This window comes from Dendrobates tinctorius, unplaced genomic scaffold (genome assembly GCF_039654945.1).
Source record: "Dendrobates tinctorius isolate UK_male_01 unplaced genomic scaffold, ASM3965494v1 ptg000126l, whole genome shotgun sequence".
NCBI lineage: Eukaryota > Metazoa > Chordata > Amphibia > Anura > Dendrobatidae > Dendrobates > Dendrobates tinctorius.
The window spans coordinates 28,374,903-28,401,685 of NW_027361794.1; the positions used below are offsets into that span (position 1 = coordinate 28,374,903).

Below are 26,783 nucleotides of genomic sequence, written 5' to 3' on the forward strand. Positions count from 1 at the left end.
GTACACACATGGCTCCGCTCCGTACACCTCGTACACACATGGCTCCGCTCCGTACACCTTGTACACACATGGCTCCACTCCGTACACCTCGTACACACATGGCTCCGCTCCGTACACCTCGTACACACATGGCTCCACTCCGTACACCTCGTACACACACGGCTCCGCTCCGTACACCTCGTACACACACGGCTCCGCTCCGTACACCTCGTACACACACGGCTCCGCTCCGTACACCTCGTACACACACGGCTCTGCTCCGTACACCTCGTACACACACGGCTCCGCTCCGTACACCTCGTACACACGGCTCCGCTCCGTACACCTCGTACACACACGGCTCCGCTCTGTACACCTCGTACACACACGGCTCCGCTCCGTACACCTCGTACACACACGGCTCCGCTCCGTACACCTCGTACACACACGGCTCTGCTACATCCACCCTGTAAACCCCTCCTGACCCCACACAGAAACTTCCCCTCATCCAGCACCATGACAACCAGCACAGCAGAGTCCTGCCCACACTGAGGCCCCTGATCATGTGACCCCTGACTCCTCCCCTCCTGTGACCTCATCACAGGTCCTGTGCGCACAGAGCAGCTGTAGAAATCTCCGGCCTCGGGGGTCTCACCAGACTTCGCTCTTTTCTTGCAGGGGCCGCAGTGGATTTCATCCTGGATCCATAGAGCTGAATAGAGGAGCGATGTTCCTTCACTCTGATGGGAATTGATGGTGTCGTTGATGAGTCTATGAGGAACGTGTTCAGCTGCCGACTCCGAGGAGGAAACTGCTTGTTGTCTGTGGCCTAAATATATAGGTTTTATTAGTAGATGTCAGGGAAGAAAACTAAACCCTGTAAGATAATAAATCTCCTCATATGTTTCCCTTATTATCTCCAGTAATTGTATTATTACACAGGATTCTTATGATGTTACATCGGATCATCTTCTTCTCATTCAGGTCTCTACAATATCGGATCCTCTCAGTGAAGATCTTCTACAGAAGAGAATTTTCCTGATTTACCCATCAAGGACGGATATGGACAGAGACAAGATGGCGGAGAGGATATTACACCTCACCCTAGAGATCCTCTTCCGTCTCACTGGAGAGGTGAGAGATTCTGATGACGTCACATTACATCATTCTTATCTATGGGAAGAACAGATGGACAGAACTGGAGAGGTGAGGACTCTGGAAATGTCTGTAGTGAGATTTATTAACGTGTCTCTCCATTACCAGGATTACACAGTGGTGAAGAAGACCTCTAGTGATCGCTGTCAGGACCCTGTGTCTGAGGGATGGGGAAGACCCCTGAGCCCAATCACGGGGCCTGCACCTCACCCCCTGATCCATGAGGACATCAATGACCAGAAGATCCTAGAACTCATCTACAAGATGATTGAGCTGCTGACTGGAGAGGTGACACTGCTGGGAATGCTGGGACATTATACAGTAACACTATGAAGGGATCGGGGGATGACGGTATCATTGTATGTGTCAGGTTCCTATAAGGTGTCAGGATGTCGCTGTCTATTTCTCCATGGAGGAGTGGGAGTATTTAGAAGGACACAGAGATCTGTACAAGAACGTCATAATGGAGGTTCCCCTGCCCCTCACATCACCAGGTAATAGACAGGACTAAATACACACGGCTTATAATTATCTGTATGTAAAGAATGAATTCAGTCCCTGTATGTGTTTCCTCCAGATCTATCCAGTAAGAGGACAACACCAGAGAGATGTCCCCGTCCTCTTCTTCCACAGGACTGTAACCAAGAAGATCCCAGTGCTCCTCAGGATCATCAGGTAGATGGAGAGAAGGTGTCAGGAGATCTCCCCTATGATGTGTAGACGGCTGTGAAGGTCTTGTGCTCAGTCTTGTTTTATCCACCAGTATTATATGTTTTATACTTGTGTAATGAGAACGGTGGAGATGGCAGGATTAGAGCTGATCATAGATGGGACTTCTCCATCTGTCGGTGACTTTTACAATATTTGTTTCAGGGTGAAGATCTGACCCATATTAATACTACAGAGACATATGTGAGAGGTGATGAGCGGTGTAAAGAGGAGATTCCCACATATGACTACCCGGGTGAGTAGTAACCACTGAATGCAGAGAAGTCACAGATTCCTCTCAGTCACCGGCTGTGGCTGCTTTATCGGTGGTGTAGTCCGGCCGTATTACCATGATCACCATTTTGCCTCTAGACCACAACATTCTCCTCCACCCAAAACTGTTCAAATGACTTTGGGCATTGAAAGCCCTTTTCTATAGAACTTCCCACCTGGAGGATCCACCTACCCCCTGGGATTTGGAGACGTTGACCGTTACCTGCCCAGATCTGTAACTATAAAGCCAAATGACAGCGTACGTAGAATGTGCTGACAAGATAGAAAATCACTTGAAGAAAAATCTTATGCTGGGCCTGTAAGAGAAAGCGGAGGCAGTGGCGTAGCAACTGTTTGTGGCGCCCGGGGCGGTCGAAAAATTTGCCGCCCCTTTGGTCGTTGATAATCCGGAAGCATCCGAAGAGCCCACACTACACTCAGAGATCTAATTTTTAGTCTGCTACTAACTCTGCTGTTATTATTTCTAAATTTCAAGACTTTCATCTTCTTGCAGTTCTCTCTCTCTCTCTCTATATATATATATATATATATATATATATATATACTGTATATATATATATATATATATATATATGTATTAGCTTGATGATGCTGGATGAAGACCTAGTGGCTTTTTTAATAATAATTTTTAATAATGTGACAGAAAAAAAACAGAAAGTACAAATTATTTTCGAAACTTGGGTAAAGTTGTTTTATTATCTTAGCTCAACCCAGGTCGATTACTGGTGTCCGCCAGAGCGGTGCTGCGCACACTTGCACGCTATATCTGTAGTGCATCTACTGCTGGCCTTGCAGTTGAGGCGCCGCTCGCTTTGCAGGTCTAGAGGGACTCTAAGCCCATGTCCTTGGGGCTGAGTTCTGTGACCATTTGCAGAGCGCTCCTCATTGCCGAGCTCTGTGAGCTTGAACAGGCTTCAGCATTTATGTTTACCGGTAGTGTGGCTCTGTGAGGTAACAGAGCCCGCTTTTGTACACACCGGGTCAGCGGTTAACCCGCCGGTGTCTAGTTAGTACAACACCATATAGTTTCCGCCATTACTGAGCAGCATTACTCTGCACGGTGGAACCCGGGCTGCGAACGCACCTTATACCATCTTTATTATTTGGTGTGTTCCGCCAGCCCCTAACACCATCAGCTGCTACCTGATCTCACTGTTATTAGCGGTAGATGTAGACTTATGGGAGGAGTAGTCCCGTCAGTCACCCCTGCTCTCGCTATTATCAGTTCAAAGCAACTATCAGCATTCTCCCTTGCTAGTGCTGATCGGCAGCAGAGCAGGGGAGACTGATGAGAGCGGTCGTCAGCACCTGGCACCAGGGAACAGCGAAAACAGTACTGCTGCTTCCCAGGCACTGGTACGTGTAACACTGATGTAGCACACGGGTGGTGCATGTATTACACACACACACATACACTGATATCTCTGGTACTGTTATTTCTGGTACCTGAACTGTGAGGATGTGTGGAAGATCCCTTAGACTGGTTCTGCAGCATTTCGATAAAGACTTGAGAGAATCAGAGTATCAAACGTCCTTTTATTGTCACCAGAAGCACTGAAATATTCTGTCTTATCCATGTGATGTACTTGTTGTACTTAAAAATATTCTTCATGACTGAATGAATTCAGAAATTTATAGTGAAGTTTGAACCATCACAAGTCAACAATGACACCTTATTTGCCTCAATATGCGGACACTAGCAGGTGCATGAAGGAAACACATTTTTCCCTAAAGCGTTTTCCAATACACATTTATGACCTTCCTACAGGATAAATTATAATATGATTGCGGGGGGGGGTCCAACTTTAAGGATCCCCACTAATCTCAAGAATAAGAGTCCCCAAATCACCAGTGTGAATGTCAGGGCAGCTGAGACATAGATTTCTTTGATAATGATGCTGCAGTTAACCTTGAAGTGAAGAAAAAAAAATATTTCGGCATCGATTGACGACTGCCAGTGGATGTGAGATGTTCAGAGAAAGGATTAAAAGTTTTATTGAAGCAATGCCTTTTGGAGCTGATCCAACTCCTTCATCATGTACATTTAAACAGGATGACACCTCTGCCCTTTATCAATACATGTTATATAAATACTTATTTCTAAATCAGAGCTGACATTCTGTTTAATGTAACCTGATAAAGGAGTTAGATCAACTCCAAAACGTGTCGTTTCAATAAAATTAATTTTTTAACCAGTCTCTGGACACATTACACCCACTGACAGTGCAAGTCCATGCAGCAAGGCTGTCTTCTTCACTTAGCAGTATACCTTCAGCTCCAACACTTACGAGCCTTGGAACTAGTGGTCGTAGTGGTTGGAGCTGCATTGTGGATCCAGTGTTGTGCCTGTACCACACAGACAAATTAGGTGAGCGGTGCACAATGATTCACCCCACGTGCACATTCATGGGCAACGCCGAGCCACGCACGGAGCACTTACCGTTTATTTTCATTAGATGACGCTGCAGTGGCACAAGCGGGAAAATGTACATTTGCAGAATGATGGAATCACACAACATGAATATATACAGGGAATGGTGTGAACATCATATCTACTAAGGTCCAAAGGAAAAGGCAGAGTAAGCCCCACTGGGTGAAACCCTTACATTATGCCACTCGCCCCCAGACTGAAGACCACTCAGCCAGCACACCAGCCCCCCTAATACCACACACACTGCTGCCCAGAATGCACATCTGCCAGTGCAATGTAAGTACATGGCAAAACTGCTAGCAAGACAGGGCACAAGCCTGGGGCATACGGGCACCCTGACTCTAAGTACCGGGCACAGGCCCAGCTACTACAACAAGAGCCCAAACTGCATCTTCAGCTTCCCACTGACGGCTGCAAACCTCCCTAATACATCACTTGCTGGGAATATACCCCAAACCAGGGAGCCCCGGACCCACTTACCGGAAAAAGCAGCTATCGGTGCTCTTGATATTCCCTGTCCCACGCTGTACACAGATCCAGACGTGAGCAATCGAGCTGAATCAAGCAGGCGCATGTAAACGAAGGCAGAGCAATCGATAAAGCAGCTCTCGCATTGTGATGAAGAGACAGGACGCTTAGTAGATCACAGCAGCTCTGTGCTGGAGCAACGTTACCGGCTGCTGGGGGTCAGTGTTATACATATTATACATGTGCTCCTGCCGCGCCGCCCCCACACACGTGCCACCTGGGGCGGACCGCCCCCCCACGCTACGCCACTGAGCGGAGGGTAATGATGCTGTTGGCTTCCTAGATCCCTGAGATCTTATCGGATGAATCTTCTCTCCCTTCTGTGCTGCTGAATGTCTCATGGTCCCTACAAGACCAGGTCCAGTCTTTCTGGCCAATCTTCCCTTTTATGAGCGACACCAGTAAATGTGCAGTGAGGCCAAGTGTGAATTTCTGTCCAATAACAGCAGAGTTTCCCTTTATCCTGACTTTTCAATTTGTATTAAAATCAACTAACTTCCAGGAGGATTGTGATAATCTACAGGACAAACATTCCACCTGTGCCCTGATAGATCTCTAAGCTGTGCGTGGCTGAGGGCTGTAATATACATTTATTCCCGCCTGCAGGAGATGTGTTGGCTCCAGCCCTGGTGTCATGGATTCACTCCACATCATACATTACATTGTTATTGATCCTAAGGAATTCAGATTACTGCACGGTCTCTCCTGAAATGGGGGCGCTAATACTTTCTCTACTTTTCTAGTCAGGTCTCACAGTGACTCCAATGATCCACCATAAATCTTTATTTTTTTTTTATTTTTTTTTTTTTATATAGCGCTAACATATTCCGCAGCGCTTTACAGTTTGCACACACATTATCATCACTGTCCCCAATGGGGCTCACAATCTAAATTCCCTATTAGTATGTCTTTAGAATGTGGGAGGAAACCGGAGTACCCGGAGGAAACCCACGCAAACACGGGGAAGAACATACAAACTCCTTGCAGATGTTGGGCCCTGGGATTTGAACCCAGGGCCCCAGCGCTGCAAGGCTGCAGCGCTAACCACTGAGCCACCGTGCCGCCACAATGAGGGCAACCCTGTTTTAGTGATGGAGTTCTCCCTTCATATTTACGTTGTTGTTGGGGATGTTACATAGAGTAATAAATTATGTCTTTTTTACCTGTTCATTCTGTATGATGGCAGAGGTATAGTATTGAGGCGCACACAGTCTAATAGGGGAGGTGCTGGTGTAAGGACTGAGAAGTCCCAAATAAAAGAGAGTCAAGGGTTCACCGCTCATATAATTTATAATGCAGAATTTCATTTATTACTGTCCAAAAAAAGCTGCTCTTACAAATGAGCGGGTCTTACCTTTTATGTTACTTATTCTTTTGTACGTACTTACAGTTTTGTCTGTTTCGTTGTATTTACATTTCATTCTTTTCTTTTAGTGATTCAGTGAGTAAGACCCGGGAGGGGCGAAATGTCTGATGTAGCTGTTGTCCCTTTTTACAACCTTGGTTACTATGTATATGACTACCGCTCATTTGTAAGACCAGTTTTTTGGACTGTAATAAATGAAATTCTGCATTATACATCTTATGAGTGTGCACTGAACCCTTGACTCTCTATTCTGTATGATATTTTGATTGTGGTGGGATCGGCCGGCCTCACTTATGTGAGTCTGTAACTCCCTGATAGTCTTGAAAAAAATCTCTCCATTGCCGCTTCCAAATGTCTGAGATCTAAATTTAAGGTGAACCTGTCAGCAGGATTGTGCTCAGTAACCTCCAGACACTGTCAGGTCGGCACCGTTATACTGATTACATTGATACCTGCTGATGAAATCTGTCTTGTGGTTGTTGTTTAATCTTTATTTGTAATTAGCTGAAGACCCCGGTGCTGCCCGGGCACAGTAACTAACTGTGGTTAGTTATAGCAAATTATAATTATCCTCCATCCCATAGTCCCGTGCCCATATACCCATCATACATATCCTCCATCCCATAGTCGAGTGCCCATATACCCATCACACATCTTTCATCCCATAGTCCCATTCCCATATAACCATCATACATATTCTTCATCCCATAGTCCCATGCCCATATACCCATCATACATAATCGCCATCCCATAGTCCCATGCCCATATACTCATCACACATCCTCCATCGCATAGTCCCGTGCCCATATACCCATCATACACATCCTTCATCCCATAGTCGAGTGCCCATATACCCATCACACATCCTCCATCCCATAGTCCCATGCCAATATACCCATCATACATATTCGCCATCCCATAGTCGAGTGCCCATATACCCATCATACATATCCACCATCCCATAGTCCCATGCCCATATACCCATCACACATCCTCCATCCCATAGTTCCATGCCCATATACCCATCATACATATCCTCCATCCCATAGTCGAGTGCCCATATACCCATCACACATCCTCCATCCCATAGTCCCATGCCCGTATACGCATCATACATATCCTCCATCCCATAGTCGAATGCCCATATACCCATCACACATCCTCCATCCCATAGTCCCATGCCCATATACCCATCATACATATTCGCCATCCCATAGTCGAGTGCCCATATACCCATCATACATATCTGCCATCCCATAGGCCCGTGCCCATATACCCATCATACATATCCTCCATCCCATAGTCGAGTGCCCATATACCCATCACACATCCTCCATCCCATAGTCCCATGCCCATATACCCATCATACATATCCTCCATCCCATAGTCCCATGCCCATATACCCATCATACATATCCTCCATCCCATAGTCCCGTGCCCATATACCCATCATACATATTCGCCATGCCCTAGTCGAGTGCCCATATACCCATCACACATCCTTCATCTCATAGTCCCATGCCCATATACCCATCATACATATCCTCCATCCCATGCCCGTGCCCATATACCTGTCATACATATCCGCCATCTCATAGTCCCGTGCCATATATCCGTCATACATATCCTCCATCCCATAGTCCCGTGCCCATATACCCATCATACATATCCACCATCTCAGTCCCGTGCCCATATACCCATCATACATATCCTCCATCCCATAGTCCAGTGCCCATATACCCATATTCCCAATCATACATATCTGCCATCCCATAGTCCAGTGCCCATATACCCATATTCCCAATCATACATATCTGCCATCCCATAGTCCAGTGCCCATATACCCATATACCCATCACACATCCTCCATCCCATAGTCCCGTGCCCATATATCCGTCATACATATCCTCCATCCCATAGTCCAGTGCCCATATACCCATCACACATCCTCCATCCCATAGTCCCATGCCCATATACCCATCACACATCCTTCATTTCATAGTCCCATGCCCATATACCCATCATACATATCCTCCATCCCATAGTCCCTTGCCCATATACCCGTCATACATATCCTCCATCCCATAGTTCAGTGCCCATATACCCATCACACATCCTCCATCCCATAGTCCCTTGCCCATATACCCGTCATACATATCCTCCATCCCATAGTCCAGTGCCCATATACCCATCACACATCCTCCATCCCATAGTCAACTATTATGACATCATAATGAGTGGCGGCGGGGCTTGCAACCTATGATGACATCAGCGTTGCCATGGCAACCATTGTGACATCATAATGAGGGGCGGGGCTTGATACGCACACACTGCTTCCCCAGTATGCAAATAGGGGCATTATGACATCATAATGAGGGGCGGGGCTTGACGTGCACACACTTTTTCCCCCAGTATGTAGATAGGGGCAAAATTGTTTGGTGAACTGGAACGCGCGGGATTAAAATTTCACCTCACAACATAGCCTAGGACGCTCTCGGGGTCCAGACGTGTGACTGTGCCAAATTTTGTGGCTGTAGCTGCGACGGTGCGGATGCCTATCCCGGACATACACACACACATACATACATACATACATACATACACACACATACACACACTTTGAGCTTTATATATTTGATTAACAGTGAACGAGATTCTCATGCTCTGGCGAGGGGCTGTGGGCGGGGCTTTATGTTATACTCTGATTACATATTCATCTGTATTGGCTTATGACAGGTCGCTGATCCCTCACTGACCTGCCCCCATTATTACATAATGCATATAATAGCATTGATATTATTGGTGATAATGTCTATAATATTGTGGCTATTGTGAGGCTTAGAAAAAAAATTACATCCAGCAAAATGTCACCAGTGGCCCCTGTCCAGTAGCATCTATCTTTTACTTATTATACAGTGGGGAAAAAAAGTATTTAGTCAGTCAGCAATAGTGCAAGTTCCACCACTTAAAAAGATGAGAGGCGTCTGTAATTTACATCATAGGTAGACCTCAACTATGGGAGACAAACTGAGAAAAAAAAATCCAGAAAATCACATTGTTTTTTTTTTTTTTCATTTTATTTGCATATTATTGTGGAAAATAAGTATTTGGTCAGAAACAAAATTTCATCTCAATACTTTGTGATATATCCTTTGTTGGCAATGACAGAGGTCAAACGTTTTCTGTAAGTCTTCACAAGGTTGCCACACACTGTTGTTGGTATGTTGGCCCATTCCTCCATGCAGATCTCCTCTAGAGCAGTGATGTTTTTGGCTTTTCGCTTGGCAACACGGACTTTCAACTCCCTCCAAAGGTTTTCTATAGGGTTGAGATCTGGAGACTGGCTAGGCCACTCCAGGACCTTGAAATGCTTCTTACGAAGCCACTCCTTCGTTGCCCTGGCGGTGTGCTTTGGATCATTGTCATGTTGAAAGACCCAGCCACGTTTCATCTTCAATGCCCTTGCTGATGGAAGGAGGTTTGCACTCAAAATCTCACGATACATGGCCCCATTCATTCTTTCATGTACCCGGATCAGTCGTCCTGGCCCCTTTGCAGAGAAACAGCCCCAAAGCATGATGTTTCCACCACCATGCTTTACAGTAGGTATGGTGTTTGATGGATGCAACTCAGTATACTTTTTCCTCCAAACACGACAAGTTGTGTTTCTACCAAACAGTTCCAGTTTGGTTTCATCAGACCATAGGACATTCTCCCAAAACTCCTCTGGATCATCCAAATGCTCTCTAGCAAACTTCAGACGGGCCCGGACATGTACAGGCTTAAGCAGTGGGACACGTCTGGCACTGCAGGATCTGAGTCCATGGTGGCGTAGTGTGTTACTTATGGTAGGCCTTGTTACATTGGTCCCAGCTCTCTGCAGTTCATTCACTAGGTCCCCCCGCGTGGTTCTGGGATTTTTGCTCACCGTTCTTGTGATCATTCTGACCCCACGGGGTGGGATTTTGCGTGGAGCACCAGATCGAGGGAGATTATCAGTGGTCTTGTATGTCTTCCATTTTCTAATTATTGCTCCCACAGTTGATTTCTTCACTCCAAGCTGGTTGGCTATTGCAGATTCAGTCTTCCCAGCCTGGTGCAGGGCTACAATTTTGTTTCTGGTGTCCTTTGACAGCTCTTTGGTCTTCACCATAGTGGAGTTTGGAGTCAGACTGTTTGAGGGTGTGCACAGGTGTCTTTTTATACTGATAACAAGTTTAAACAGGTGCCATTACTACAGGTAATGAGTGGAGGAAAGAGGAGACTCTTAAAGAAGAAGTTACAGGTCTGTGAGAGCCAGAAATCTTGATTGCTTGTTTCTGACCAAATACTTATTTTCCACCATAATATGCAAATAAAATGAAAAAAAAACAGACAATGTGATTTTCTGGATTTTTTTTTCTCAGTTTGTCTCCCATAGTTGAGGTCTAACTATGATGTAAATTACAGATGCCTCTCATCTTTTTAAGTGGTGGAACTTGCACTATTGCTGACTGACTAAATACTTTTTTTCCCCACTGTAGGTGCTACTGCGCAGGCACCGCCACCACTGGTGACGTTTTGCTGGCTGTAATCTTTTTCTAACCCTCACAATAGTCATCTATAGATTATCAAAAATAAGGAAGCGAGAGCGAAACGTGCGTCGGGGCCTTGGCGTGGCGCACAGGCATCTTTGAACATGGGTAAGAGGGTTTGGTTCAATCTCATGTGAGCATTGGCTTTCAAATTTTGTTACTTTTTTTCTCTCCACAATACATGTGTCTATGGTAATATAATACGGAACGATACTCTGTCACTTTGGCAATATGTGGTGTGCATACGTATTCCTATATTTGCCAGTGTTTATCTGCTGAATGTACATTTGCGGTTTGATTGTCTTTCTAAATGCCTCTTTTCATGTTCATGTGTGATTAAGGGAGCTTCGCACATGTAATACTCCTCTTAGGTTACTATCACATCGTGTTGCTCTCTGTCTTAATTACCTCATGCCTGTGTGGCCGCACCATGGTTGTGTTGCTGTCCGCCTGATTTTATTAGTTTTTGTACATAAGGTGTGGAGCATTTTATATGTATATTTATATGCCCTGTTTTGGTGGATTTAAATAAAGGCTTTGTCATACTTTTTTTGATAAGCAGGGATAAGATGGAATTTATGACTTTACTTATACACACACCTTCTTTTGACTCTATTCTAGCGATCTAAGCTCCCAAAGGTTCATTATTGCTTTTCATGATTAATGGAGAGTATCTCTAATCAAGAAATATGATTGTTATATCTACCTTTGATTCTAGCTATGTTTTCATCACTATTATAATGGGGGGCAGGTCAGTGAGGGGTCAGCGACCTGTCATAAGCCAATACAGATGAATATGTAATCAGAGCACCACATAAAGCCCCGCCCACAGCCCCACCCCAGCCCCGCCCCAGAGCACGAGAATCTCATTAACTGAAAACTACAAATACAGATTATACAACAACCACAAGACGGATTTCATCACCAGGTATCATTGTAATCAGTATAACGGCGCTGACCTGACAGTGTCTGTAGGTTACTGAGCACAAACCTGCCGACAGGTTCCCTTTAAGACATCTCAGCTCTGCACTATTATACACAGTTCTCTATAAATGTGTAATATTTCTTCATGAAACTCATCTGATAGAAAATATTGGACCTTACGATAGTTTAGATTGTGAGGTCACCGAGCCCCATACTCTAATTACCCAGAGAGGTTTCACCACTAGCTGCTCATTTATTACTGATGGAGACTGTGGAGTTTGATCATTTCAGTAGATGTTATTGTCTATAGTCACAGTGTTTGATTACAGTAGTGTCCAAAATCCTCTGATTTAACCTCTTCCTGCAGCCAGTTTTGTGGTCCTAATCAGGCCCCATTATTAATATCTGACGTGTGTCACTTTATGTGGTGGTAAATTATTCACAGAGGATAATAGGAAACAAATGGATCTTACAAATTATTTTCCAGCTTCGCACTATACCCTACATACGATTGTACACTACTGTCTGGGCACATGGCAGTGTTCAGAAGGGAAGGAGCGCCATTTAGCTATTTGAATGCAGATCTAGCTGGAATAGTTTGCAGACACAATGTATTGGGAGCACTGTTCATGGTCACCTGGCAGCTCAAAAGATGTCCACCATGACCATGCTTGGCTCTATCTTCTCTGCTTTCCATATCCCAAGGATTGCCTTGCTCATCGCCCTATAACACCATTACATGGATCTGGACTTACACTGGGACCTCTAGGCTTGGACCATGGTGTTACCTGCTATTCTGTGGTGTTAGATGGCAAGAAGAATAGTCAGGTAGCTGGGTCAGAACCAGAAGGACAGAATACAGAATCAGGAGACACAAGAGTAGTCAGTAAACGGGCCACAGTCACTGCAGGAGACAAATACACAAGCCGCAAGCTGAGCACAGAGGACTGAACCAGAGGAGACAGCGCTGTATCTGGCAGATTCCGGCCATGTGCTTTGCGCTTTAGTAGGGTGTGGTACTTTCCAATTGGCTGAAGTAGGGAGCAGATTACTCCAGCTGGACAGCAGGAACAGATCCCAGATGAGATTGGACACATCATATGCAGAAGCCCTAATATAACTAAATGACAGAAAACCAGAATAGTCGAAATCCTCATAAAGTGATTCCATTTTATAAATTAATTCACTGAGGGTTATAATCCTTAGGAGGAGTGAATATTTTGACTCCACCACCACTTTCAGGAAATTAACATGCAGTGGATGTTGGAGAGTGAAAATTACACATTTGCCATTTTCTTACCCAGCACATAGTGCCCAGATTGTGCTCCAGGAGACACACACCAAAAATTAAGTGGATTCTTCTCACTATAATATTGCTAAATACAGGGATCCTAAATGTTGTTTGCGCACACTGCAAGACTCCGAAGTGAGAGCGGATTTTGCTGGATCGGTTTATGGAAACCTTGTTGCTTTTCAACAGCCTTTGAGCCACTAATAGTGCGGGAACCTCTGTTTTTCCTTTGACAGATGATGGCCCTGAGTGGGGACTTGTTTTTTGTGAGATAAGAATTGGTATTATTTTCGCCTACATAACATTGATTGGTTTCTTTTTATTCAATATTTGGGAGGCAGAATGAACAGACAGTTGAACACCACACACTACTGGTTCATCCAACAAGGTTTTCTTTTAGACTGTGAACTGTCATTGTCTTGGTAAATAAAGATTTTTACATAGCTTGCCATTTTTATCTACAGTTTAAGTAGAAACATTCAAAAATATAAAACTCAAGGATATTTTATTAAAATAATTGTTTTTTATCTTAGCAGAGGACTGTATCAGGAGATCAGAGGGACAGATGACATCTTTAACTTTTAAATCTGATGATCTTGAGATCCTACAAGATACAACTGAAGTGAATGCCATTACTCCAGATATATCATCATCCATTCACAGCCAAGATCTGTCATCTGATCCTATGAAACAGGTCCCATCTTCTGATTCATTACCGACTACTAAGGAAAATCAAAGTCACAAAAGAGGCAATAAAAAACAAAATGCTCCTAAAGCAAAGAAGTCATTTTCAAGTTCAGAATGTGGGAAATATTTTACACGGAAATCATATTTTGTTAACCACCAGAGAATTCACACAGGGGAGAAGCGTTTTTCATGTTCAGAATGTGGGAAATGTTTTAATCTTAACTCAAAATTGGTTAGGCACCAGAGGAGTCACACAGGGGAGAAGCCTTTTTCCTGTTCAGAATGTGAGAAATGTTTTAATCAGAAATCAGACCTTGTTATACACCAGAGAATTCACACAGGGGAGAAGCCTTTTTCTTGTTCAGAATGTGGGAAATGTTTTAATATTAACAAACATTTGATAAGGCACCGGAGAATTCACACAGGGGAGAAGCCTTTTTCCTGTTCAGAATGTGGGAAATGTTTTAAACAAAAATCATATTTTGTTACTCACCAGAGAACTCACACCGGGGAGAAGCCTTTTTCCTGTTCAGAATGTGGGAAATATTTTAAACAAAAATCCTGTTTTGTTACTCACCAGAGAATTCACACAGGGGAGAAGCCTTTTTCCTGTTCAGAATGTGGGAAATGTTTTAAACAAAAATCACATTTTGTTACTCACCAGAGAACTCACACAGGGGAGAAGCCTTTTTCCTGTTCAGAATGTGGGAAATGTTTCAGCAAAAAATCAAATTGTGTTATGCACCAGAGAACTCACACAGGGGAGAAACCTTTTTCTTGTTCAGAATGTGGGAAATGTTTTAATCTTAACTCAAATTTGGTTAGGCACGAGAGAACTCACACAGGGGAGAAGCCTTTTTCCTGTTCAGAATGTGGGAAATGTTTTAATCTTAACTCAAGTTTGGTTAGGCACCAGAGAACTCACACAGGGAAGAAACCTTTTTCCTGTTCTGAATGTGGGAAATGTTTTAACCTTAACTCAAATTTGGTTAGGCACCAGAGAACCCACACAGAGAAGAAGCCTTTTTCCTGTTCAGAATGTGGGAAATAGGGAAAGAGCATCTTGTTAGACATCAGAGCAGTCACACAGAGGAGAAGCCTTTTTCATTTTCTTAATGTGGGAAATATTTTACTTGGAAATCATCTGTTAATAAACATTAGAGACTTCACATAGGGGAGAAGCCTTTTTTTGCTCAGAATGTTGGAATCATTTTAACCAAAATTGGATCTTCTTAAAGGGGTTGTCTCTTGTCATTCCTCATGTTTGCTGACAAAAGGATAAAGCTGAAGTTTATTACTTCCAAATGTAAATCTATACCCATAATTCACCCTCTGAAGGTTAGCCAGAAGGTGACTAATAGAAAAAACATATACCCCACAGTTCAGTATATAGGGTGAGGTGACGTATACACACTCACTCTCCAAGCCTCTAATTTCTACGGGTTTCATCATCCTCACCAATGATGGCTCATCAGGAGACCATTTAATATTGACTTATATTCAAGCGAGACTAGACAAAAAGCTAAAATCATGTATCATGTTATCCGAAACAGTCAGAAAACTAGCCACATATTGGCACATCCCAGACCTCAGACTATATACTGTGTAAGTTTATAAGCCCCTCCAGTGTCAGGAATAGATAGTATGTGAAAATACAGTTTTATTCTTGTGATTTTTCTCCTATAGGGACCGACCTAGTTTGGTATTGTAACAGCTGTTAATTAGTAATGCAGACAAATTGGAAATTATCTCTGAAGGTTAAGTGTTCCCTGAGCAGTATATACTGTATTTTCACATACTATCTATGTGATAGATACCTGGCCGACCTCTTCGTGAGGTCTAAGGTCCATTACCATTCTATAGGCCTGCTCAAATTTTACCAAAAAAGAGAATGGATCATCGGAAATATTTGTTTGTAAATTCCCTAAAATATCAACTGTAGGCATGTCTTTGGGTCGCCCTCGCACACCCAGGGCAGCGGGGTACTCGGTACCGGGCCGGTGTCAGGTGGGAATGTGTCACAGCAGCGGTGACCCGGTCCGTGGCCCTGGGCGCCCAATATCAATGGCGGTGATGTAGTTAATGGTAGAATAGTTCGTGACGCCACCCGTGGTGTTTGGCAAGTAAGGTGTTGAGCCAACGCTGCATACAGATCCGCTGGGACTGATGGTGTGGTGCAGCAGAGATGGTATAGCTCCCCACAGGTGGAGCTGTAGTCCCAGGGCAGTGTAGGTGCAATGGATGAGGAGAGGCACAGAATGGTATAGATGTTGTTACTCAGGTGTAGCGGTGCTGGAATAACTGGAGGACACCAGAGTATGCGGTTCCAAAGCTTTACTCACTGTTTGTAGTTCACACAACTGCCTGCCTCCGTACTGTGTTCTCCAGGTCAGGGCTCCAGCCAACCTCCAGGCAGGATAGGATTCTCCCTTCCACACTCCGCCAATATGTACCTTCACTGAACGACTCCTCCAATGCGCTTTTAGGTGCGAAGCACTTCAGTACTTAGTTACCCTGGAATACCTCTCTCTAGGTGTTCCTAGTCTTTACTTGTATGACATACAGCTGTAGCCTGCTTCGGGGACTCCTCACTGCGGCCCGGCTCTCTGTTGTGTCCCAAGTCTATGATGTGAGCAATATAACAAAAAGACACGTCACTCCGATAATTCGATAAGGGGTGCTCAGAACAGGATACCAGTCCCAATAAATCATATAAGAAAAAAATCCGGCACTCCCAAATGCAAAAAGAAGTCCTTTTTATTTTTCACAGCTTAATAATCCACATGATGTACATTCAATAACGTTTCGGTCTCTACAATGGACCTTCTTCAGACATGTGGGGCTGTGAGAATCGTCCTGTGCAGAAAAACATGCGCTGTCAGTTGTATGCTGCCATTAGAAAAAATAAGCGCCTTTTTTTCTTATATGATGTGAGCAAGGCGTTAGCGGCTCACTACTCCTCCGGTGTCTGTTGCCGGACATAAAGTTCCAATCCACCTCGGGGACCGGGCCCCGGCCTTTGCGCTCTCTGGACTGGAAGGGTTCTCTGTCTTTCTTCAACCAGCTTCCCACCGTCCTTCTATTCTCCTTCGTTCCGATCTGTTCTATCTCTCTTATGGAAGGTTAGGTTATCAATCTTATCAGTCTCTTTCTCTGGTCTTTCTCGTGCCAGCAGCCCAGATCACTGGGACCTGCTGCAGCACGTCCCTCAGACACCCATCTTCTCTCTTCTCCTCTAACCAACTGCTCACTAACCCTCACTCTTCCCACTCTTTTGTATCATCTCACTCCACCCGCCTCCCAGCACATCTCGTGTTACGAAGCAGGGTTCCACGAGGGGTGCTCTGCTAACCCCCAGCCTGAAGCTGTTAGGTGGCCCCACTGAACTATCCTGTGTGTGGAATGCAGGTGTGGAGTGTGGTCTGGAGCTCCCACATTACCTGGATGGTGGGGCACTACACCTTAGGAGAAGGTGCAGTACCTCTGTGGCGACTGAAGCCTCAGGGGAGCCACATACCCCCCCCCAGGTAAGCACAGCATGTCCGTGGGCTGCAAGACAACAAAAGGTACAATACAGGAACACACAAAAATTTTTAAATGCTGTTTAACAATACTTATCTAATCTTCCTAATGTAGGAGGCACATTTCTTAAACGTTACAAACAGGCTAACTTCCTATCTTAGTATCAAAAATTTACTTAAGTGCAATTCTTAATTCAAAGTGCTATACTCAACACATTTTCTTTATTACATTTGCTATCAATTATTCTCTTTTTCTCTTTCTCTACTGGACGCAAGACACTGACCATCTACGCTTGGCCTGTCACCTGTCACTTTCAATTCTTCAGTCTTTATTCAATTCTCACATTCTATCTCAAAACTTTTCTAACTCTATAAAAGACATTTACTTTTCATAAGACACAACATTATCAAATACGTTATCATAAAACATTCAAAATTCTTGCAAAGTGCTGAACACTGCTCCCAGCCGGGATTTCTTGCAGTGTCCCTTGACGTAGACATCGTTTTTCGAAAAGTGTCCATTCAAAAACATCATCTTCGCAAAGAGTCTTTATATGTAAAACCAAGAGAGAGCACCCAAAGGGGTGCAAACTACAAGAAAGTTTTGGATCACACAGTGTTCATGATCTCCACAGTTCCATTTGTAGAAAAACACTGCCAATCAAAAGCAGGCAACAAAAGTGCTGCCGTAAAAACATGATAGCAAACAAGGCACAACTGGTGCAAAGAAAACCCTCCTGGGTAAAGAGATTTGGTAAATTATTTTAACGGCTACCAGATACCAAGTAGTCATTAGCAATCCGCAGGTACTCCTCTTCCCACGGTGTCAAGCCAGAGATCTTTGGTTTGGGCCGCCGAACTGGAGGTGATGCAATAGAAACCTTGTTCTTGGAAACAGGTACCTGAGCAGTCTGTGGGGTACCGGTGGATGGAGCATTGATTGGTCTTGATGGCAGGTACCTCTCAATGAACTCTGCAGGGATACATTGTACATTCAGGGCGTACCATCCCCTGAATCCCTCATGCAGGGTAAAGGTCACATATTCCCCAGGCTGCAGGTCTCCATCTGGATGCCCTCTCCTCAGATGAGGCTCCACATCCCGCCGGTTAAAGAACAGATCACCAATGCGCTTGGGGTCCGCGATGAATCCAAAACCCCTCAACTTATTCACATTCAGCACCTGCCCCCAAGCACCTGCCCCTAACCAGCTGCATCCTGGGAACCGTAATGCCCAGCACGGGTCCTCTCTTTTCTCTTCAGATCCGGGCCCATTACAGCCAATCTCCTCTGCTCCCTCTCCCGGTACTCATCTGCCAGCTTTTTAATGGTGGCTCGACCATAGGCCTCATTCTGCTCCGCCCGGGACCTGCTTTGGCCTACTGGGGCCTGCGGTGCCACTGTTGGGGGTTCCGGTATCTCCTCCCGGGGACTGGCTTCCCGGTCCCAGACCAGGTCTAACACAACCTGGCCGGCCGTTGCAACGGTGGGGCAACCCCGGGTCTTCTCAGGGGAAGGGACATCGGACATACCTGAGGTCTCCCGGCGGTGCGGCCTCGGCTCCGGTGCAGTTGATGAAGGAGCAGTTGTGGGTTCTGGATCCGCAGGGGTCTCTGGGGACCGGTGCAGCCGCGCCAGGTCCAGGCGGGAGCTCTGCTTCCACTCCCGGCTCCTCCGGTAACTTCTCCGGGCCGGTGGTGCTCAACTGCACGGTCAAAGTAGATGTGTAGGTCAGCGCCGCCCGGGGACAGTCCAGTGCGGTAGCCACGGGTACCGATGGAGAGGGTGGTACCGCTGGTGTAGGCCCCACCGGGGCGCGCTCTCAGCTTCTCCAGCGCTTCTCTTCGTAGCTGCAGACGGGTAGTCATTTCAGCGATTTCATCTTCTAATTGCTGGCGGTTCATTCAGGAGTTCGGGTTGGAGCCGTCAGCCATGGCACCAGGGGTTTGCACTTGCCCGCGCTCCACAGGCCTCCTTCCCTCGCTCTCCAAAATGGCATTCTGGTGTTCTCCTTGCTCCGCCCTTCTGCTCGCCACTGGCTTCCTCTGCCCCTCCTTCCGGGGGCGGCGTCTTCTTCCAGCGCCTCCATACCAAGCCAGTATACGAACCCCTTGAGGGTGGGCCATGCATCTGTCACATAGTAATTCAGGCAGGGACGGCCCAATACTCTTCGCGGTCTTTTCTTAGGACCTCCCATCTCTTCACGCCCTTCTTCTCCGCGCCAGCGGCCATTTCTAATGTCCATTTTACAGTCTATTAAATTTGGTCTTCTGCACATTTTCAAAAGTTGTAAATCCAAGGCACACAGAACCCGATGGCATCGGGTCTCGTCATCCTGTTCGTGACACCAAAATTGGGTCGCCCTCGCACACCCAGGGCAGCGGGGTACTTGGTACCGGGTCAGTGTCAGGCGGGAATGTGTCACAGCAGCGGTGACCCGGTCCGTGGCCCTGGGCGCCCAATATCAATGGCGGTGATGTAGTTAATGGTAGAATAGTTCGTGACGCCACCCGTGGTGTTTGGCAAGTAAGGTGTTGAGCCAACGCTGCATGCAGATCCGCTGGGACTGATGGTGTGGTGCAGCAGAGATGGTATAGCTCTCCACAGGTGGAGCTGTAGTCCCAGGGCAGTGTAGGTGCAATGGATGAGGAGAGGCGCAGAATGGTATAGATGTTGTTACTCAGGTGTAGCGGTGCTGGAATAACTGGAGGACACCAGAGTATGCGGTTCCAAAGCTTTACTCACTGTTTGTAGTTCACACAACTGCCTGCCTCCATACTGTGTTCTCCAGGTCAGGGCTCCAGCCAACCTCCAGGCAGGATAGGATTCTCCCTTCCACACTCCGCCAATATGTACCTTCACTGAACGACTCCTCCAATGCGCCTTTAGGTGCGAAGCACTCCAGTACTTAGTTACCCTGGAATGCCTCTCTCTAGGTGTTCCTAGTCTTTACTTGTATGACAGACAGCTGTAGCCTGCTTCGGGGACTCCTCACTGCATCCCAGCTCTCTATTCAGTTGCTGTTGTGTCCCAAGTCTATGATGGGAGCAAGGCGTTAGCGGCTCACTACTCCTCCTGTGTCTGTTGCCGGACATAAAGATCCAATCAACCTCGGGGACCGGGCCCCGGCCTTTGCGCTCTCTGGACTGGAAGGGTTCTCTGTCTTTCTTCAACCAGCTTCCCACTGTCCTTCTATTCTCCTTCGTTCCGATCTGTTCTATCTCTCTTATGGAAGGTTAGGTTATCAATCTTATCAGTCTCTTTCTCTGGTCTTTCTCGTGCCAGCAGCACAGATCACTGGGACCTGCTGCAGCACGTCCCTCAGACACCTATCTTCTCTCTCCTCTAACCAACTGTTCACTAACTCATTCCTCCCACTCTTTTGTATCATCTCACTCCACCCGCCTCCCAGTACATCTCGTGTTACGAAGCAGGGTTCCACAAGGGGTGCTCTGCTAACCCCCAGCCTGAAGCTGTTAGGTGGCCCCACTGAACTATCCTGTGTGTGGAATGCAGGTGTGGAGTGTGGTTGTGGAATGCAGGTGTGGAGTGTGGTCAGGAGCTCCCACCTTACCTGGATGATGGGGCACTACACCTTAGGAGAAGGTGCAGTACCTCTGTGGCGACTGAAGCCTCACGGGCGCCACATCTCCGGTTGTAAACAATACCAATTGTCTAAGTCTGTCTTCTTTTGTACTATGTGTCATTTCATGATCATCATTTAATCTGGGTGCAGTCGGTAATCTTTTTCCCATATGTGAAGGTAGCCATACTTTGAATATCTTATTTTTTTGTTCATCATTAAGATTGATTTTTTCTGTGTTTGATTCAAAAATGTCCGCATTATAAAAGGCGTCCATCTTATCGTTGTAATTTGGAATGTCTTTTACAATTTTCATTAACTGATCATGTATTTTCAGATTAATGCGTGCTGCACTGTCATGTAATTTTTTCCGTTGTATGTCATCTGCCTGTAAATCCTCTACTGTGACATCTGGATCTTGTGTGTTTGGTACAAATGATGAGGCAGCAGCACTGTCCTCCTGTTTACCTGTTGATCTTGTGTTAGCAGAAACCTTTTTTATATCTTGTCGCAATTTGGACAATAACTGTCCGAGTATCAATCTGATCTTCCAATTGTTCAATATGTTCTGACAATATCAAACAATTTGAACAATCGAAGTAATTTCCGTCAGACTCCTGTGTGTCACCTGGTGTGTCAGTGTGATTAATTTCCTGTGTGACAGTATAAGTTTTATGTTTCAGTTTTCTTAAAGACTAAATTATTGTACACTCGGACCATGTGCATGACATTTTGAAGCTTTCTTTGTAACTTTTTACTGAGAAAAACCTCTTATCAATTTTAACATTTTCTGCTTCACATTGATTATACAAACTAGACCATAATTGTGCATCTGTATGGCTATGAACATACTTAAACTCTGTTACTTTTCTTAGAATAATCATGTATAAAATCCATTTTCTCACCTATGGAGCGTCTTTTCCTCTCCTGGGTTGATCCTTTGTCTCCTGGGTTGATCCTGGATGGTCCTTTGTCTTTACTGAAATCCTTAGACCTCCATCTGGATGGGACGCATGCAGCTCTTTATGGTTGGAGATCCTTACACGTAGTCTGTAGATTCAGTCTGATCTTTGTGACGTGAAATGGTGGAATTCCTGAGGAGGCTTTGTACAACAGGTGTGTTTTCGTGTACAAACAATGATGGAATGCCAGCCTAAATTAGCACAAAAGGTCAACCTGGCCTGAGCTCGCCAAAATGAAGAAAAATATTTCTTTCTTACTTTTCAAGTAAGAGCACGGTGAGGATAAAAAGGAAAAGCGATGTTGAATTGTGGATAAAATAAATCTTGTTTAATTGTTCATTCAACAAGTGATTACAAAAATGAGGAAAAGTGAGTACATGACGTAATAAATATTGAAGGAAAAAACAAGCATTCATAGTTCTTACATATGGCCTTGAGTTGAGCAGCTGTGGTCCGTGTGTTCGAGAGTCTCCAGCTTATGGGAGATCTCCTGAACAAGAGTTAGGCTGGCTTTTATACTATTTTGACCCATAGACTTGCATTAGTGTCTGTCCTATAACCACATATGGTGATTTGCCGCTATATTCGTAGCCTCTTCCATATTAGAAGAACTTTAGTTATTTTAACACTTTGCATATAGTTATTATCTTAGCCTAAGAAACTTAAACCTATGGAGAACCATTCATTATAAATAGTCACATATTGACAGTTCTGACAAGTGACCTATAGGTTTGACAAGCAGGGAACAGATGTATCAGCCAAAATCCTCAGAATAGCTCTCTCATCCACTGACCAGAGTTTCTGCTAGCTAGTTAGACTCTGCATATGTGAATTAATCTCTATTTTTTATTATAGAAATACTGATATGTTACAACATAGCATTGATTGGTTTCTTTTAATTCAATATTTGGGAGGTAGAATGAACAAACAGTTGAACACCGCACACTACTGGTTCATCCAACAAGGTTTTCTATTAGACTGTGAACTGTCATTGTCTTGGTAAATAATTAGTTTTTTACATAGCTTGCCATTTTTATGGACAGTTTAAGTAGAAATGTTCAAAAATATAAAACTCAAAGATATTTTATTAAAAAATAATTGTTTTTATTATCTTAGCAGATGACTGTAACAGGAGATCACAGGGACAGCTGATATCTTCAATTTTTAAATCTGATGATCTTGAGATCCTACAAGATACAACTGAAGTGATTGCCATTACTCCAGATATATCATCCATTCACAGCAAAGATCTGTCATCTAATCCTATGAATCAGGTCCCATCTTCTGATTCATTACCGACTACTAAGTAAAATCAAAGTCACAAAAGAGGCATTAAAAAACAAACTGCTCCTAAAGCAAAGAAGTCATTCTCATGTTCAGAATGTGGCAAGTATTTTACATGGAAATCACATTTTGTTTATCACCAAAGAACTCTCACAGGGGAGAAGCCTTTTTCATGTTCAGAATGTGGGAAATGCTTTTAAAAAAAATCAGATAGTGTTAGGCACCATAGAACTCACACAGGAGAGAAGCCTTTTTCATGTTTAGAATGTGGGAAATGTTTTACACAGAAATCAAATTTTGTTACCCACCAGAGAATTCACACAGGGGACAAGCCTTTTTCATGTTCAGAATGTGGGAAATATTTTAACAATAAATCAGTTTGTGTTAAGCACCAGAGAACTCACACATGGGAGAAACCTTTTTCCTGTTCAGAATGTGGGAAATGTTTTATCAATAAATCAGAATGTGTTAGTCACCAGAGAATCCACACAGGGGAGAAGCCTTTTTCCTGTTCAGAATGTGGAAAATGTTTTGCACATATGGGTCGCCCTCCCAGGGCTGTGGGGTACTCGGTACCGGGCCGGTATCAGGGGGACGTGTCACAGCAGCGGTGACCCAGACCGTGGACCTGGGCGCCCAAGCAATGGCGGAAGATGTTGTGAATGGTGGAATGTAGTTAGATGAATAGTTTGTGACGCCACCTGTGGTGTTCGGCAAGGGAGGTGTTAAGCCGATGCTGCAGACAGATCCTCTGAGACAGATGGTGTGGTGCAGCAGTGATGGTATAGTCCTCCACAGGCAGGGCTGTTGTCCCAGGGCAGTGTAGATGTGGAGACACTTAGATGGTGTAGTGTTTGGCGCAGGGGATGTAGCAGTGCCAGGCGGACGGACGCAGGAAGGAATGGAGGACACCAGGGCATGTAGTTCCAAAGCTTTACTCACAGTCTGTAGTGCCCGCTTCTGTGCTGTGTCCTCCGGGTCAGGGACTCAGTCAACCTCCAGGCAAGATGGAAAGCTCCCTTCCACACTCTGCCAACTTATGTGCCTTTTCTGAACGTCTCCTCTATAGCGCCTTTAAGTGTGAAGATCTCCTTGTACTGAGTTACACTGGAGTTCCTCCTGACAGATGTTCCCAAGAACTCTACTTGTACGGCAGACAGCTGTAGCCTGCTTTGGGGACTCTCTACTCCTGAGTCCCGGCTCTCTATCCGTGTTGCTGTTGTGCCCCCATTTACAGCCCACTACTCCACCGGTGTCTGCTGCAGAACCATTAGCATTCATACAACCTCGGGGACCGGGCCCCGGCCTTGCGCTTAGAACGTCTAGGCAGGGTCCTTCCTCTAACCCACGTCTTCTGTGTTCCCTTTTACTCCTACGTTCCGTACTTGTCTTTCCCTTCTATGGAAGCTCAGGCTTCGGTTCAATGTCCGGTTCAATGTCCTTCTTTCCTTTCCTTTCCCGTGCCAGCTGGCTCAGGTCACTGAGGCAGCTGCAGCACTCCTTCCTCCATCCCTTCTTCCAGGGATCCCCACTCCTCTACGAGTGGCCTCTCAACCTCCTGTCAGACTGAACCCCGACTGAACCTCAATCCTGGAACTGTTCCGTTCTTTTATATCTAGTCTAAATTCCACCCACCTCCCAGCACATCTAGTGTTCCAAGCAGGGAACCACCAAAGGTGCTCTGCTACTCTCTAAGCAAAGAGCCGCAATGTGGTTATGCTGAACTACTCTATTGTGTGGGATGTGAGTGTTGGAGCGTGGTCAGGAGCTCCCAACTTACCAGGATGGTGGGGCACCACAGCTTAGGAGAACGTGCAGTACCTCTGTGGCGACTGAGCCTCAGGGGCACCACACATAAATCACAGTTTGTTATCCACCAAAGAACCCACACAGGAGAGAAGCCTTTTTCATGTTCAGAATGTGGGAAATGTTTTAACAATAAATCAGTTTGTGTTAAGCACCAGAGAATCCACACAGGGGAGAAATCTTTTTCCTGCTCATAATGTGGGAAATGTTTTAACAATAAATCAGATTGTGTTAAGCACCAGAGAATCCACACAGGGGAGAAACCTTTTTCCTGTTCAGAATGTGGGAAATGTTTTAACAATAAATCAGATTGTGTTAAGCACCAGAGAATCCACACAGGAGAGAAGCCTTTTTCATGTTTAGAATGTGGGAAATGTTTTAGAAGGAAATCAAATTGTGTTCAACACCAGAGAACTCACACAGGGGAGAAGCCTTTTTCCTGTTAATGTGGGAAATATTTTAACCAGAAAGCGCTTCTTGATCTCCATCAGAGCTGTCACACACATTTTCATTTTCTTAATGTGGGAAATTTTTTACTTGGAAATCAACTGTTAATACACATCAGAGATGTCACATAGGGGAGAATCCTTTTATATGTTCATAATGTTGAAATAGTTTTAACCAAAATTGAACCTTCTTAAATGGGTTGTCTCTTGTCATTCCTCATGTTTGCTGACGAAAGGATAAAACTAAACCTTATTAATTGCAAATGTAAATCTATACCCATAATTCACCCCCTGAAGGTTAGTCAACAAGTGACTAATAGAAAAAAACATATACCCCACGTCTCAGTATATAGGGTGAGGTGACGTATACACACTCACTCTCCAAGCCTCTCATTTCTACGGGTTTCATCGTTCTCACCAAAGACGACTCATCAAGAGACTATTTAATATTGGCATATACTCAAGTGACACTAAACAAAAAAAAACTAAAATCATGTATTGTTATCAGAAACAGTCAGAAAACTAGCCCCATATTGGCAGATCCCAGACCTCAAACTATATGCTTCTGAAGTTTATAAGCCACTCCAGTGTCAGGAATAGATAGTATGAATTTGAATTTACCAAATGGCTGCAATGAAACAATTTAAAAATTTTAAAGGGGTCTGAATACTTTCCGTACCCACTGTATCAGTAAAAATAACTCATCCTTATAAGGTAAAGTATAAAAGAATTGCGCCATTTTCCGATACCCGTCGCGTCTCCATTTTTCAGGATCTTGGGTTGGGTGAAGGCTTATTTTTGTGTGCCGAGCTGACGTTTTTAATGGAGACCATTTTGGTACAGATACGATCTTTTGGCCATCCGTTATTGTATTTTAATGCAATGTTGCGGCGACCAAAAAAAGTAAATTCTGGTGTTTTGACATTTTTTCTCGTTACGCCATTTAGCGATCGGGTTAATTATTTTTTATATTGATTGGGCATTTCTGAATGCGTCTATAACAAATATGTGTATGTTTGTTTTTTTATTGTTTTATTGTGAAAGGGGGGTGATTTGAACTTTTATATTTTTTAATATTTTTAAAAACTTTTTTTTTTTTTACTTTTGGCATTGTGAAAACATACAGCATTGTATCTTAATTAACCAGATGACTATTTTTTAGAAAATGAAGAATAATAGAATGTTATCTGTATGTTGGCTTTAAATTTAAGTCTTGATTTCTAGTTGGTCAATAACACAGACTTTT

At 44.6% G+C, this 26,783-nt stretch overlaps 1 pseudogene; it reads left to right on the plus strand.

The window, feature by feature from the left end:
* Window positions 1-13,651: 13,651 nt before the first annotated feature.
* LOC141047213 (uncharacterized) lies at window positions 13,652-25,627 on the plus strand (annotated as a pseudogene).
* The last annotated feature ends 1,156 nt before the right edge of the window (window positions 25,628-26,783 follow it).